A 12,422-nucleotide genomic window follows, 5' to 3' on the forward strand; every position below is an offset into this window, starting at 1 on the left:
GAAGGCCCTACACTGAATAGGTATTTCTTGGTAAACAACCAAGGGACCTAAGCTGGGTCTCAGAGGAGAAGTAGGATAGATACATGGCCCCCTAGCTGGTGAAGAACCAGAGAAAGAGAAACTGGAAAGAGAAGTGTGCTGAGGATGCCAGGGAAGTCATTACCTATTGCCTGAAAGGGGAGTCAAGGAGCCAAGGATGTAGCCTTACCTGACCTAAGTAGAAGTGTTGCCTTGTATCTCATGAGTAAGAGCTGATGTGGGTATTGAGTAAAAGTTGATGCACCCTAGTTATTGGTACAGTTAAGCTAATGTAAATTCAGGAATGTCAACAGCATATTCCTAGGTAGTAGGAATGAGGAATATTTGAGTGAATTGTTGAAACATAGGAAAAAATTCTCAGACTGTTTTTTTATGCTAATTTTTTAAATCTTTGTTTATTTCATTTTACAAATTTAACAAAAACATAAAAGAAAAATAGTTACAGATTCACATCTACATATATACATATTAACTACATCAATAAAATCCAATAATAGAAAAGTAATTTAGGCGTACATTCAGTTTACATCTCCATATTAAATATATCCTTCAACCCATCCTAACAAAACTAATCTGAACAAACAGAAAAGGGTAAAGGAAAACACATTATGGTCATTCTGCTACATAATATATCCCAAAATGATTGAGTATTTGCCAGCTCAAAACTATAACAACACAAAAGTATCCCCCTAATGCCAACCCTCTCTAGCCCATCCCTTCTACCCATTTATAGAGTTTTTGGAATCCAATTTCTTCTTGTGGGATAAGCAACACACTAGAAAAGATATGATAGTACTTGGAAAGACCACACATGGGTTACAAGGCTAGGAATAAATTAACAGAAAGCTAATAGGCTTAAATATTTAAGATCAAAAGAGCAGTAGAAGAGGACCGGAAGGCTCATCTGCATACCACTCCCAGCATCCCCCAGGAGAGGACTCCAGAGGTCACAGCAAGCAATCCAGGTTTCAAACTCCACTGCCCCAGCTTCCAGAGGCCCCACACCCTTTGCAGTAGAAGAGAACCAGAAGCGCTTGCCTGGCGGCACACAAATCTCAAACTTCTCAATCCTTTCAGTGAAGATCAACTTAATGGTGGTTGAAGAGGAGATGAAGAGAAACTTCCTACAGAAGGTTCAGTAATGTCTTAAAAATTTCCACACATGCCTATTTGCTCTGCTCAAGAAGGACTGAGCCATGTGGTGTGGTAACTGCTCTTGCCGAGCATATAGTACAAAAATCGCACATCCAAGGGACACATAAAACTTTGTTCATGCTACAATGAAAGTGATACCTTACTACTACCCAGCCACTCAACTATTGACAGTAAATTGCAGGCCATGTTATAAACATTTAAATTTGATAGTCCCAACCTGCCTTCTTCTTTTGGAACCATCATTTTTGAAATTGTTATTCTTGGCCTACAGGCTCTCCATATAAATTGACTACATATGTTATGTATAAGGCACAAATATTTCCTGAGGAGAATAAATGGGGCCATCTGTAACTTATACAACAATTATGGAATTATAAATATCTTAATTAATGCCACTCTACCCATCTGTGGTGGAAGTCTGGCTGTCCCTACTCCCCCATGGCCGCAAAGACAAAGAGCTAGGCAGAGACAGGGGAAGCTTAGGAACCTGGAACAGCCCTCCTGTACTACAAGTCCCAGGTTTCCTAGTGCAGAGGGAAATGGGAAGGAACAAGCCCAAAGGCCCTGGGTTCTGGGAGAACCAGGGAGGTGGGATGAGGCCGAGTTTGATTGGAAAGACGTGTGGCAGGAGAAGGGTGGGGCTGGCTCTGAAATACCAGAAGGAGAATCCGCTGGGGGAGGAGAAACAGCTGACCTGGCCCCAGAACCCATGGGGTGTTTGATTTGGACTCTGTTTTTTTTACTCCAAAGACTGAGAGGTACAATAATTACCTGGAGAGTTGCTGGTGCAGTTGCGAGAAGTGTGCAGTGAACTGATTACTGGCAGGATAGGGGTTTTTTGTTGTTGTATTTTTCTGTTTATCTTTTGGACTAAAGACTGAAACAAGCAGTAGGCCATTGCTAGTTGGAGCGCCAATGCTCCCTCAGTTTCTCTCCCAGGTTAGGAGGGGAGGGAAGGACTCAGGTGGAGCTGTTAAAGCGGGGGGGGGGGGGGGGGGGGCTGGGGGTCAGGCAGCTGCCCTGGGACAGTATATTGGAAACTGCAAGCATTGTTCCTGAGAAGTCTGGACTGTTATGGATTGACCTGAAAGGCTAGCACTGCATCAGGGCAGGAGGACAAGAGACTAATGGCTGTTTCTTGAGGGTACTCAATGCAGGCACCCAGCCCAAGCCATCCAGGGGAACATCGCTCCAACTCCAGAGACCAGTGAGGCAGGACGGCAGCTCAAGGCTACTATACCATCATAGTTACTGGAAATCTCAATTATGATTGCAACTGCTTCTGAATTTCTATTATGACAGGAGTGATATTGCATTTATGCCATTGCTTGGGGTCCTTATGAACTTTAATACCCAAATATCTAATCGTTATCTTTTGCCCATGCAAAGGAAACCCAGGCCAATTTCCCTGAAGATGATCCCCCCCAATGTACAATGCTTCAGAATTCCCTAAATTCAATTTTAATTCAGAAAAGTGCCATATTTAATAATGATTTTCAGAACTTTATGAAGAAAACAATAAGGGGTAGATTTTCAAACAAGGCGCGTTGGCGTACTTTTGTTGGCGCTCCAGGCGCCAACAAAAGTATGCGGGATTTTAGTAGATACGCACGGAGCCGCGCGTATCCGCTAAAATCCTGGATCGGCGTGCGCAAGGCTATCGATTACGTATAGCCGGCGCGCGCCGAGCTGCACAGCCTATCCCCGTTCCCTCCAAGGCCGCTCCGAAATCGGAGCGGCCTCGGAGGGAATCCTCTAATGCCCTCCCCTCACCTTCCCCTCCCTTCCTCTACCTAACCCACCCCCCCCAGCCCTGTCTAAACCCCCCCTTACCTTTGTCGGGGGATTTACGCCTCCCAGAGGGAGGCGTAAATCCCCGCGCACCTGCGGGCCGCTAGCGCGCCGGGACGCAACCTGGGGGCGGGTACGGAGGGCGCGGCCACGCCCCCGGACCGCCCCGGGCCGTAACCACGCCCCCGGACCCACCCCCAAAACGCTGCTGACACGCCCCCTAAACGCCACGACAACCGGGCCCGCCCCCGACACGCCCCCCTCGGAGAACCCCGGGACTTACGCGAGTCCCGGGGTCTGCGCGCGCCGGTGAGCCTATGCAAAATAGGCTCACCGGCGCGCAGGGCCCTGCTCGCCTAAATCCGCCCGGATTTGGGTGGATTTAGGCGAGCAGGGCTCTTAAAATCCACCCCTAAGCATTTGCTAATATCATCAGCATGTTGTCAGCAAATAATAATATTTTTGATTCCTTCTTGCCAATTTTCATACCCAATGTAGTTGCATCATCTTTTAATTTCCTAATGAGAGACTCCAATATTAATATAAATAGGAGAGGGGAGAAAGGACAACCTTGTCTAATGCCTCTGGCCAGAACAAACATTGCTGAATTGATCCCATTCACAAAAATGTTTGCTTCGGATTGAGATATAACAAAGTAATTAGGGATGTGAATCGTTTTAGGACGATTAAAATTATCGTCCGATAATTTTAATATCGTCTTAAACCGTTATGGAACACAATACAATACAGATTCTAACGATTTATCGTTATAAATCGTTAGAATCGTGAGCCGGCACACTAAAACCCCCTAAAACCCACCCCCGACCCTTTAAATTAAATCCCCCACCCTCCCGAACCCCCCCCAAATAACTTAAATAACCTGCGGGTCCAGCGGCGGTCCGGAACGGCAGCGGTCCGGAACGGGCTCCTGCTCCTGCATCTTGTCGTCTTCGGCCGGCGCCATTTTCCAAAATGGCGCCGAAAAATGGCGGCGGCCATAGACGAAAAAGATTGGACGGCAGGAGGTCCTTCCGGACCCCTGCTGGACTTTTGGCAAGTCTCGTGGGGGTCAGGAGGCCCCCCACAAGCTGGCCAAAAGTTCCTGGAGGTCCAGCGGGGGTCAGGGAGCGATTTCCCGCCGCGAATCGTTTTTGTACGGAAAATGGCGCCGGCAGGAGATCGACTGCAGGAGGTCGTTCAGCGCCTGCAGGAGGTCGTTCTGGCGCCTCGCTGAACGACCTCCTGCAGTCGATCTCCTGCCGGCGCCATTTTCCGTACGGAAAATGGCGCCGGCCATACGCGTATGGCCGGCGCCATTTTCCGTACGAAAACGATTCGCGGCGGGAAATCGCTCCCTGACCCCCGCTGGACCTCCAGGAACTTTTGGCCAGCTTGTGGGGGGCCTCCTGACCCCCACGAGACTTGCCAAAAGTCCAGCGGGGGTCCGGAAGGACCTTCTGCCGTCCAATCTTTTTCGTCTATGGCCGCCGCCATTTTTCGGCGCCATTTTGGAAAATGGCGCCGGCCGAAGACGACAAGATGCAGGAGCAGGAGCCCGTTCCGGACCGCTGCCGTTCCGGACCGCCGCTGGACCCGCAGGTTATTTAAGTTATTTGGGGGTGGGGGATTTAATTTAAAGGGTCGGGGGTTGGTTTTAGGGGGTTTTAATGTGCCGGTTTTTCGATTTTTCGATTTTTTAACGATTTTCACGATTTTTCACGATATTTTACCCCCCCAAACGGCAACAATACGATTCCCTCCCCCTCCCAGCCGAAATCGATCGTTAAGACGATCGAGGACACGATTCACATCCCTAAAAGTAATAGCATCATAAATGTATCCTGAGAACACATTTTTATCTAATATAAATTTCAGAAAGTCCTATGACACCCATTCAACATCTTTCTTCACATCAGCACTGAGAACCAATAAATCTGTGCAACCTTTATAAGTACTCGCCCCGTACCATCCTCCAACGCCTTCGCGAGAACCACTTGTTTGCAAAATTGGACAAATGCTTGTTCGAGAAAACCAGCTTGCCTTTCCTCAGATACATTATCTCCCAGCAAGGATTTTCCATGGAACCAGCTAAGCTAAAAGAAATCCGGGATTGGCCACAGCCCATGGGTCTTCAAGCTCTCCAGCGCTTCCTGGGGTTTCTGAACTACTACTGCCATTTCATCCCACATTACTCTACTCTGGCTGCTCCTTTGACAGCCCTAACTCGTAAGGGTCAAGATACTCGCAATTGGACTCCAGAGGCAGTCGCAGCTCTTCCACTGCCACAAAAAAGCCTTCCAGGAGGGGTCTTGCTTGCATCATACCAATCCGAACCGTCCATTTCAAGTAGAAGTGGACGCCTCTGCTATTGGAGCTGGGGAAGTCCTGAGTCAATGCACTGCTTCTGGCACTACAGTCCCATGCTCATTCTACTCCCATAAGTTCTCATCCACGGAGCAGAACTACAGCATAGGAGATCGTGAGTTACTGACCATAAAATTGGCCCTCGAAGAACGGCGCCCGTGGCTAGAGGGTGCACAACATAAGTTCACTGTGTTCACCGATCATAAGAACCTGGAACATCTGAGTCAGGCTCAACGTCTCAACGCCCATCAAGCTCGATGGGCTCTATTTTTCTCCAGGTTCAATTTTGAGCTTCGTTACTGTCCAGCCAATAAAAACCTCCGGGCCGATGCCCTATCATGCTCTTTTGAGCCTGAAGCTACTCCGGAAGAACCTAGTCATATAATAGAACCAGCCTGTATCTGTTTGCCTGCTACTCACCCAGTTCCTGCTGGGAAGACTGTTGTGCCCCTATGACTTTGAAAAAGAGTTTTCCACTGGGCACATGATTCTAAGTTCACTGGTTATCCAGGATGAGCATGAACTTTGGCACTGCTCCAGCGGTTCTTCTGGTAGCTCACTATGGTCTCTGACGCTAAAGCATACGTCAAATCCTGTAACACTTATGCACAGCCAAAGCCCCCGGTCGGTCGACCTTGGGGTCTCCTGCAACCACTTCCAGCACCTGAGGAACTATGGACCCACGTGTCTACGTATTTCATCATGGATTTGCCTCCATCAAAGGGTCATACCGTAATATGGGTAACCATAGACCGATTTTCAAAAATGGCCCATTTTGTCCCTCTACTGGGCCTACCATCCGCTCCAGACTTGGCACACCTATGTTTTCATCATATCTTTAGATTGCATGGCCTACCCAAGGACATTGTCTCAGATAGAGGTCCATAGTTTGTTGCTAGATATTGGCGCGCTCTTTGCTGAAAATACAGTATTAATATCAGTTTAACAACTGCCTATCATCCCCAAGCTAACGGACAAGCTGAGCGAATGAATCACTCTTTGAAGACCTTCCTGCACACATACATCAATGACCACCAAGACAACTGGTCTGAACTTTTATCTTGGGTGTTTTCTCACAACTCCCACATTGCCACTGCTACAGGCACGACACCATCCTCTATCATCTATGGAAAACAACCACGACCACCGCTGCTCATACCGTTGTCAGTACCGTCCTCTCTGGCATAGGCTACTGCAGATGCCCTCAAGACTTTATGGGAGCAGACGAATCTGCGCTTATGTCAAGCCGCTTCCCGAGCCAAGAGAACTGCTGAAAGTCACCTACGCTTGGCTCCTGAATTCCTCCCTGGCCAGAAAGTCTGGTTAAGTACTCGGTATATCTGACTCAGAATACCGTCCCAAAGGTTCGCTCCAAGGTATATTGGACCTTTTACGGTCACCCGAAGTATTGGACCTGTCACATACCAGCTTCGGCCGCCTCCTACGCTGGGATTACATAACACATTTCATGTACCTTTCTTAAAACCTGTGGTCCTATCCTGGCCTGCCTGAAAGGCTTCTGATCCACCTCACTTGTGGCTGAGCCTGACACAATGTACAAGGTACATGAAGTCCTCGACGTCTGCCGTAGGGGCTGCCAATGGGAATACCTCCTTTCTTGTGAGGGTTACGGACTTGAAGAAAATTCTTGGGAACTAGCACAGAACATCCTGGACAAAACCCTCCTCCTGAACTACCATTGTGCCCAAACGGACAAACCCCGACCTCCAAGAGGGGGCGGTGGGCCACCAGCTCCATCCTCGGGCCTCCCCCAGTGTCTGCAGCCCTGCTACAGTCTCCAGAATTCCCGTTCCTGATGCCACTACTCATCAGGCCTCTCCGCATGGCCCGCGAAGAGACACCACCACTCACGCCGCGCCCCTCCATAGGTGTGCGCATTGCTGATCCTTATGTAGGGACTGCGGTGGGAACCTAGCCACGGGCCCGGATGATGACATCAAACTATTCATAGTATTTAAGCTCAGGCTCCACTCCATAGCTTTGCCTTTGCAACAGGTCTCCTCATTGGTCAAATACTCGTTGCTATTAAGAGATTTGTCTCTTCCCTGCGCTCCTGTTCCTTGTTGTTCCTGGTTCCTGTTTCCTTATTCCTCTTCTGCTTATGCTTCGGATTGACTACACGGACTTTGACTTTGCTTCGCCTGACCATGCTACAGCCTATCTCCAGACCCAGACCTCTGCTTCATCCGACCACGCTACAGCCTATCTCCAGACCCAGACCTCTGCTTTGCCTGACAATGCTATTGACTATCTCCTCAGCTTTGCTGGACTATGCTATTGACTATCTCCAAGATCAGACCTCAGCCTTGCTTGCCATTGCCTCTGGATTGACACCAGCCCTGACTCAAGCCTACCATTGGACACCTCTTCTGTCTACTTCTGGACATGGATTCATCAGGCTTCGGCCTACCTTTGCTTGTGCCTTCTGTCTGCTTTCATTCCATTGGCACCCGAGTTTCCAGGACATTATCCAGTCCAAAGTAGAACTGTACCATCCCTCGCTTGCTGTCTCTGGGCTGAACCTACTTCTCCTGCAACTATATACAGAAACCCACCTAGGTCCTGCCAGTCCCTGCACCCAAAGGCTCAACCTGCGTGGAACAAGGGCTGGTATAGGTGAAGCTCCAGCGGCCTCTGTCTTTCAGCCCACTCCACCTGCTTATGGTGGGGTCCTTACCTACGGGTTGCGTCAACCCCACCTCATCCCAAGGATCCACCTCCAATGCAACAATCTGGTTGACACAAAGAGCTGTCCTAAAGTTAGGCGGCTATAGTTAGCCAGCTAACTTTAATATTGCCAACTATATTCAATAGTGTGGTTTCACTATTGAATATATCTCCAATGTTAGCTGGATAATTTTGGTAGCCAGACCATATTTAAATATGGAGCTCTTTGTCTTCCATTATTGTCCTAGAACTCAGCCTTTTCCTCTCCTATTTGCAAGTAGTTATGATACTGTTGTAGATTTTCTATTTATCTATTTATTTATTTATTTTTTTGTTTGCATAAGTATTTTTAATGTATATGTTTTTTGGTTAGGTATAAGTTATTTTTATATTTTCTATGTTTACTGATGTTACATTTTATTGATGTATTTTATGATATTTTTTTGATAGGAACAACTTAGTATTTACCACTATAAACACCCCTGATGTAGACTCTTTAATTGAAATATGGCCATGGCAGGTATTTTGGATAGACTATCATTTTGATGTATTTATGTCTGTATACACCGTTTGATAATTAAATGAGTATTTATAACCAATGTGGTTTTTTATTGTATTGTTTATCTGATTTGAGTTTGTATTTTATCTAGTGGCTAAAGAGCATTGGTGCTCTAGTCAGTAGCATTTTCGTCTCCAGTAAAATCCATCTGCAAACCCGAGCAGCCAGCATCTTCATCTAAGATGGCATATGGAAATTACATCAGGACTCCTCCATGTATTTCCTCTGGTTACTCCCTGCCTAGGGCTTTCTACTAATTTGGCTGGTGTCCTTTGTCCTTACCCAGAATGTTAAGAAAAATTATAGTTTTCTTAACACTCTGGGTAGCAGCTTTGTTCCTCTCATGATGCTTTGGGGTCTTGGAGTCTTCATGCTTCTCTTTCTGTTGTTTGATCTTTTATCATTGCCTTTAGGGATTTCTGCCTCTTTTAGTGCTTTGTACCTCCTTTATGGTGCCTAGATCTCTTCATGCCTTCCTTGTTTACACTTTGTTCTTTTAATGCAGCCTTGGGGGAAGGGGTCATGCCACTGTTGTTGGTATCATTTGCCCCACTTTTGTAGTCTTGGGTATTCTGGCCACTCTTGATTCTTTTCTGCTTCTCTGATGTTGCCTTGGGTAACTCCTACCACTGCTAGTACCAGTTGGATCCATTGCAGGTCCTTGGGCTCTTCATGCCACTTTTGGTGCTATGTTGACATAGTCTTGATGCGTTGATATGCCTTCACCATTATGATGATGCCTTCCCACTAGTTTCATTAGAAATGATTAGAAAAGCCCAATTTGGGAACAATTTCATATAATGGGAAATAAATGACCAAATAAACAAACAAAATGTGTGTTTTTTTTATTAACTAACCCAAAGAATGACTGCAACCTACAAAATGAATGAAGAAGTCAAATTTTAATTTTTTACTCTGCACATCCCTATCTCTTACTATTTTTTAAATATTGACCACTTGTATCCCAGAAATAAAAAGTTTAATTCTTTGGAATATAAATTGGCATATACCATGTTTTGTATAAAAGTAGAACTTATGCACAAAAAATTGGGATTGCCACAGGTTGATTCAGGTTGGTCACTGAGGAGCTGGTTCTGATGGCTGAGAGCAGAGTTCGCAAGAGTCCTCTGCTGGTGTGGAGTTATCATAGCAGAAGGCAGCAGGGTAGGATGGCTGTGTAGCAGTGAAAACCTAACAGTACTCTTCCTTTAAGACCCCTTCTTCCAGGGTACCCATTTCCATAAGGGGTATGGAAGCTGATATTTGCTTTGGAGGTAAAGGGTTAATGCATTTTTGGTGCCAGGCAGAAAGGTCAGAGTATTTCCAAGTTTGCACATGGCAGGACAAATCTTGGCTGGACAGACATGGCAAAACTTGGCTAGAAAGCTGGATATCTGGGGTAGTGCCATCTTTGGGGCATTTTAAGGTTGGAACAGCAATGCCTCGCTCAGAGCACTTGAAGGTAGGAACATTGCCTCCTTCTTGGTGGACAAAGGCAAAAACATTGCCCTCTGAAGAAATGGTGGCATCTGGGTAAGAGCCTCTTTATGAGCAGTCAAACTCTGTGAGGGCTTCCCTCTCCTGGGTGAGAGCCCTCGGCTGGCAACATCTTGGAGAGTGCCTCCTTCTGTGTGAGAGACATTTGCTGAGCTGGCAGCATCTGGGAGAGCATCTCCTTCTGGGCAGTCAGACTCTGGGCAGTCAGGCTCTGAAAGAGCACCTTCTTTTGAGTGGCCAGACTCAAGGAAGTCAGGATCTTGGAGAGCACCCTCTTCTGCACAATCATACTTGGGGAGAGTGCCCTATTCTGGGCAGTTAGGCTCTGGGAGAGCACCCTATTCTGGGAAGTAAGGGTACCTGGATATGAGGACTACTGATTCGGGGTGACCAAAGGGCTGCCCCACTGGCACAAGGTGACTGCAGAGTGAAACCACTGGCTCAAGATCCTTGGAAGAGTGGACCACTGGCACAGGGTAAATGGAGATTTGAGCCATTGAGATTTGGTACATGGAAAATGAAGCCACTGGCTCAGGATCCATGGATGACTAGACCACGGCACAGAATGTATGGGGAATTGAACCACTGGAACATTGTTTTCTTGAGGTGAAGTGTTGACCTGTGCTCTCCCTGGAACTGGAGAGGCATCTCAGAGCCTTTCTGTAGGAAGACTGGAAGACAGGAGTCTCTCTGAGACTGGGCTGATTCAAGAGGTCTGTATAGCTGGTTATCTGAGGCAGCACCTGCCTGGCTCCGAAAATCTGAGGCAGCAGTATCTCCCTATGTGTGCAGGACATCTGGGGTGATAGCACTTCTCTCTGAGTACAGGATGGGTGAGACAGTGATGTCTCCCTTGGTGTGCAAGACATCTGGGATAGTAGCAACTCACTCTGGATCTGGATGGCTGATACTGCGATGTCTCCTTCTGGAGGCAGGGCATATGAAGCAGCAGCACTTCCCTCTGTAGTTAAAAGTAAAGAGGCCCTAAGAATTATGGCTGAAAGGGAAGGATTCCTTTGCAGGAAATCTATGACCACTGGCTGCTCCTGGCCACAAGTCTATGACCACTGGCTGCTTCTGGCCTGGATCAATCAGACTGGGGTCCTCCTCTAGCAATACAAGTGTAATGGACTTTTTCTGGGGCCAGGGTACTGTTATGCCTGTCGGTCGCAGATGGCTGCGACCTCTCATGCTCACCTCTTTTTTCCCTGCTCCATCTAGTCTGGGAAGAATGGCGGTGTCTGCCAGTTCACAATGACCTCTCCAGCGTCCCCGGGCCAGCGTGGGTGCTGCCGGCCGCCATCTTGAACCCGGAGTTACCTAGGCGCATGCGTGGGTGCAAGGACCTTATTTGAATACGTCATGGCAGGAACCTCGGGGGCGTCCCCACCCAATGATGTCAAACCACTAGCGTATTTAATCGAACCAGCCTTTGCCTTCATCGAGTTAGCCAGGAGTTCCGTCTTGCTGTGCTCTATTCATTCAAGGACTTCCTGTTCCTGTTTTCAGCTTTTGCAATTGGACACTCGGAGTACCCGCTCCTCGGGGGTTCCCCGGCGTTCCCAGCTATCTGCTCCTCCGAGGGCCTTCCTGCCTATCTTCTGCTGGATCTGTTTCTCAGATCTATCCTGCTCCAAGAACCTCCAGTTGTGAGTACTTCTACAAGCATCTTCATTTATGCAATACACAAGGAAAGGCAAGGCATGAAGACCCATAGGACACAGAGCAAGGAACAGAGACTAGGACAAAGAGCCAAGAATAACTAAATGAACCAGTGAGGAGCTTCTGGCAAGGCAAGTCTAAATGGAGTTGGGGCTAGTTGTGGTGCAGGAGGAAGGAGAAGGCTGGCAAGTTCTGGAAGCCAAGCCTGCTGAGGATTCCTAGTCAAGAGAAGGCTGCACTACAGGCTGATTAAGTTTAGTCACTAGGAAGTGATGAAAATTCTAACAAGAGGAGTTGATTTGTATACTGCGGTCTCTGCTAGCTGCATTGTACAAATCAACTCCTTTTCATCGCTTATAAGATCTAAAATTCTTTAATGATGTCAATTTTGCAATGAATGCCTCTGAATGTTTCTATAACACCACCACCCCCCCGCAAACCCCAATCCACCTCCTGAAAACTCACCCTGAATCAAAGTGCCCGCTTACAATGGTCCATATAGAGAGCATCAGACTGAGCCCTATAAAGAGTCTCTCTCTCTCTCTCTCTCTCTCCCTCCCCCCCCCTCCATCTCTATCCCTTAATGTTTGTGAAACCACTGAGGAACTATAAGTTACATCAGTGCTGCCCCTTTCCACCTACTTTTTCTGGACATGCATCCTTCCCA

This window comes from Rhinatrema bivittatum, chromosome 3 (genome assembly GCF_901001135.1).
Source record: "Rhinatrema bivittatum chromosome 3, aRhiBiv1.1, whole genome shotgun sequence".
NCBI classification, from domain to species: Eukaryota; Metazoa; Chordata; class Amphibia; order Gymnophiona; family Rhinatrematidae; genus Rhinatrema; species Rhinatrema bivittatum.